At 33.3% G+C, this 5188-nt stretch overlaps 1 long non-coding RNA gene across 1 annotated transcript; it reads right to left on the bottom strand.

Annotated features, from left to right (window-relative positions):
- Positions 1 to 1221: 1221 nt before the first annotated feature.
- LOC145804260 (uncharacterized) lies at positions 1222 to 4599 on the bottom strand. The gene is made up of 3 exons (XR_014345889.1): positions 4256 to 4599; positions 3633 to 3825; positions 1222 to 1408 (listed from the first exon to the last, which is right to left on the bottom strand). It is a non-coding gene; the product is annotated as an uncharacterized LOC145804260 (long non-coding RNA).
- Between the last annotated feature and the right edge of the window lie 589 nt (positions 4600 to 5188).

The following is a 5188-nucleotide window of genomic DNA, read 5'->3' as shown; positions in this document are numbered from 1 at the left end:
CCAATTATAGAGCAGGGTAATAAATAAACTTTCAGCAACTTGTTGACTCTCTCTCTCTCTCTAACCATTTCCAACTGCAATTTCCCATCTCAAAGTTACTTCTCTTTATCAACCACCAATATATTTTCTATGGATTGACTACAAGATGCAAACAAAAGACAGGAAGTGTTTCCAGGTAGAGAAACACTGAAAGGAGTGGGAGGGAATTATATTGATTAGAGCTCAAACTTCCAAACAAATCACAAGAGACACTAGAAACAAACACAAAAGAAATAAATTGTTTCTTTTACACTGAAAACAAGTAACAATAAATTAGACAATTCTAAAAATTAGACAATTCTAAGAAATAGACATGTCATCTTAAAAACTGACTAACCTGCATCCAACCTTTCCACTCTTCAGTTTGATGCATGTTCAGATACAGTATGGATTTTCCTAAGATTGGTGACTTATCATGATGAATCTTGAAAGAAGTAATTGCTGAAACTATGATGAGAAGGAAGTAGAGAAATAAGAAAAGATCCCGATTGTAACTCTGCAAAAACAAATGATGGTTAAAAGACAAGCTCATTGGACACAACTTTGATGCAGATGGACAAAATTATAACTGAAATAGATATAGAAAACAATAACTGTATATCCTGGCCATTGTGAATTTTATGTGGAGAGGTGAAGTCCTCCCTAATTGTTTGGTTACACATCCAAGGAAGCAAAAGAGAGATTGAAGCATCTGATTTTATGTGGAGAGGTGAAATCTGCTATATATAGCAGCACAAGCACTTGCACTTCTAGTTCAGTGAAGGAACCAAAAGCAAATATAGCAGATTTCTACTTCTTATGGTTTTAGAAACATTAAGTAAACATAATCGCCAAGGCTAAAATGGAAGAAGGATACCACAATTGATCCTAAATCATAGGTACAATAGAACAGAACTATTGTTGACTAATTATTCACAATGAATACTATGACATTAAATAATTAAATAGTAACTTCAGATCATAAATTTTCCTATACACTTCAATCCAACAATTAACAATTCATTATCATTATACGATATTCATTTATTATAACTTATGTCGAATGTCTAAAAAAGTTGGCACCAGGATAGAAGTATGAAAGATTTTGAACAACGAGATAGATACAAGTACCTGCCCAACATCATTCTGAAAACGCCTAATAAGCTCAATAGCATTATTTCTGAACTCATTTTCACAGCCCTTCAAGTTTAGTATAATCTTAACCTGCAGGTATTGACTAGATATCAATATAGTAAAAAGAATGCAAAATCATTCATAAATTAGTGTGTCAGTATGAATTTGCTGGCACCACAAAAAAAAATTCAAAACCACCTTGTCTCCATCATTCAGAAACTTCCGTGCAACTTTCAAACGCACATCGATGTTGTAACTGTCAACAGAATCAATAGAAACAAGTAAAATAAACAGAAATGCATTTAGTAACAAAAAGTTCTATACTTGTTTATTAAAACAAGATTTTCAGTTGTATAAAGACCCCCAAAAATGTGCATTAAAATGGAGAGAATCTTAAAAAATAGAAGAAAAGTTAAATTTACAAATATAAAGCCATATACAAATAAATAAATAAACATTTACCTCATTTAGTGTTCAACATTGCAGAAAGGGGTTTTAAGCATGCAAGATTTTTACCAAACCATGATATACAGATTCTAATAAAAACATTGGTTACATAACCTCAAAAGAACTGGAACCCAAATCACTACAAGCTAATCAAGTCATTGCTGGGACTTTATTCATTAAATGCATTTATGTTGAATCCAAAACAGTTGATAAAAATTCAACTAATCTATGATAAATAATAAATATTATGTGAAATTTCAAATCCTACGATTAGAAGTGTAGTATTCAATGTAGTACATTTGAAAAAACAAATAAAAGGGTGGCTTGCTGAAACATAAAAATTATAAATAAGTAAGCCCAATAGTAGAAGTGAGGTGTACAGTTGTCTTCTTTGTTTTCTTTTTCTTTTTATTTTTTGAGATCTGATAGAAGTACTCAAATCTCACACACACAACCACATCATCTGCCAAAAAGAGGTGTATAGTACCCTCCTATCCTTGACATGACTTTGTACATTGAATTGAATGTATGTGTAAATCCAAAATATTTTATATAAAATTCAACTGGTCAACAATACCCTTGAACATTACCCCATGAGTTCAGAAGTCAAGCGATTCAACACAGTAGATATGAAACATCCCAATAAAAGGGTAGATTACCAACACAAATAAATTATAAATAAAAACAAGTGCACAAAAGACACAAGGTTGAGGTGTATATTTCCCCTTCAACTGGGTATTTCATGGCTGGTCCTAACTGTGATTGATCTTATGATGTGTCAGTACAATGGATGATTAGGTTGAACAGCTACGTATCAACAATTCAACATCCACGTTGACCACATCACAAAGTTGGCCTAGATTTTCCCTATGTACACCTTTAATTGGTAAAACAGAATGATGTCATTCATTGAAATCCAATTTCCACCATTTATTTCTGTCAAAAATAAGAAAGAACAGTAAGAACAATTGCTCATTCCCAAATGTAGCAAGATGTTAATATCCCAAGTTTCAGATTGCTACGTTACACGGACTCAGGTGCGGGTATCGGGTACGGGTGTGTATCTAAGGGTTGGGCACTTTAAAATTAAAAATTAAGAATACGTGGATATAGATCCAAATTACGATATGGGTACGGGAATACGTTAAATAGTTATTTTTAAATATATTTATTATATGAAAATGAGTTTAAAAAGTTTAAGGAATAACAAATTTTATTAAAAAAATAACAAATAAATAATAAATAAAAATTATAAACATTATTTTAGACTTAAAATAAATTAGATTATATATGATAAAATAAATTATTTTAATTTTAGACATAAAAGTTATGTTATTTATGATATAATATGAATAATATTATAACAATATAGTTTATATTACATATAATTCAAATTATATTAAAAAGAAGGGACGGAGAGAGACTGATTAAAAAAGAAAAGAGAGAGAGAGAGAGAGAGAGAGAGAGAGAGAGAGAGAGAGAGAGAGTGAGTGAAGAAGAGGCGAGAAGATGGAGATGGAGATGGAGATCGAGATCAAAGGGGAAGACGAAGGAGCACAGTAGATTGACTTCGTAGATCGATCAACTTCGCAGATCGATCAATGATCTACAACCAAGTCAGATTGAAGTCGAAGGCTAGGTTCTCTTCTTGCTCTCTCCTCTTTCGATTCTTCTGCCGTATCCATTTCTAAGGAACCATATCCCGGCCGTATCCCGCACCCGTACCCGTGTCGTGTCATGTTGACACGGGTACCTTCGAAATTCCAAAGAATCCGTGTAACATAGTCAAATTGGGCAAGTTCGAATACCAATCAGTAGTATATCAGATTGTTTTGGTAAATTTGACACTTTTTTAATTGAAACTACACTTCCCATGTTCTATGTGCATTTCAACATTCAAAGGCACATCCACGAATTACAAAGGAGATGAAGTCATTGGGAAATTAGAAGACAAGAAGGCAATAGAAAACAATATGCAAATTTTAATAGGAAGATTATAAGTGAAAGCAAGATTCGAAGGCCAAGTTAATTACCCCATCTTGAGCTCCTTCAAATCCACCCTATTGGCTATCATTCAGGTGCATAATTTTATTAGTATCTTTCCTCATAACTGATCATTAATGCATAAATAAGAGAAAAACAACAAACTACAAACAGAGGAGACATTCACCAATACTTTTCTTCTATTGTTCCCTTTTCTTCTTTTGCAGTTCATATCTATATTTACTGCAAGGGAAGTAAAATTAGATATCAATATGCATCAAGTCTAACCATTCACAAGACAGATAAGCAACATACAAAATATAGGTAATGGATAGAACATCAACTTCGACATCTATATTTTCAACCATTGTCTCACCCCCAAGCCTTAAATTTAATGTTTGTTTTTCAATGCCCTTAACTATAAGCAATTGTCCAAAATAGTAGCCTAAAGTAAATTAGTCAATTGCAATAATAATGTGAAGATCACATAAATCTTCATAAAATATGCACCATGAAATTTTCTGAAGATTAGCCCCATATTAGTAGAATGTAATATGTATCCATCAAGAAATTAATATCAACGTGATCTCAGAGCAGGATTTTATCGAAGCATCAAAGTGCATCCACCGTTAAAAAAAGAAAGCAGAAGAATGATTGTGAGTGCATGTCGTACTTGTAATCCATTATTCTGACAACTGGTGGATCTGCATCTGGCGATAATATTACCTGCATTAGTAACAATAGAAATATAATCAAATAAACTCAAGCACAATGCCACATGAGAAGCTCAAAAGGCAAACACTTTCCACAACTGCACAAAATAAATATAAAAAAAATACATAATAGTTAAATGTTTGACAAAACCATTGATTGGGGAAAATGAGCTCTAAGACAACGGCTACTGATAGCGAAATTACCAGAGTCAAAGAAGAGTATCACCTTGGGTGGAGCACTAAGAAAATCAAAAAACGGTGAAGGAGATCCTCAGCCTGACCGGATGGAAGTAAAAAATGATCAGCATCTTAACAGAGATGAAGTTAAGAAAGAACTAACGACCACAGATGTCAGAAAAGGGGAAAACCTAACAAAAGAGGAAAACCTAAAATTGAGAGGTAAGACAATGGTTAAAAATAAGGCAAAGACCAAAAACCAAACTTAATACCTGTACAAGACCATGAAGGGTCAATTTCACCTCGTCATCAACATAAATTTCCATTGGCTGAAAGGAAGAAATGTCACAGTAAAGCATATTAAGAGCCTTCCTGAAGGTAATGGAATCCAGCACGAAATGAATGATGGATGAACATCCCTTCAATTGAGATCCCGATCCATTTGATGTCTCCTTGCAGATATTCTAACTAACAAGAAGCAAGTCCACTGTTGCTCAACATATATACTATTATGTAACCAAAAGGAGCCACAGGTAAGACATCCAGCATCAACCCCATTAAAAACCCACACTCAAGGCCTAAAGTAAACAAGAAAATAACTAGGGATGTGAACAAAAGAAAAAATAAGGTATCGAAGAACGAAGAAACTATCCCCACACATCAGACCTAAAGACCGATCTTTCTTCTGCCACTACCCATCCCCTATCACATTACAT

This window comes from Camellia sinensis, chromosome 12, assembly GCF_055761805.1.
Source record: "Camellia sinensis isolate YWXY chromosome 12, ASM5576180v1, whole genome shotgun sequence".
In the NCBI taxonomy this organism is placed as follows: Eukaryota; Viridiplantae; Streptophyta; class Magnoliopsida; order Ericales; family Theaceae; genus Camellia; species Camellia sinensis.
Note: the sequence above shows the minus strand (reverse complement) of the source record. Positions and strands in the feature narration are given on the sequence as shown.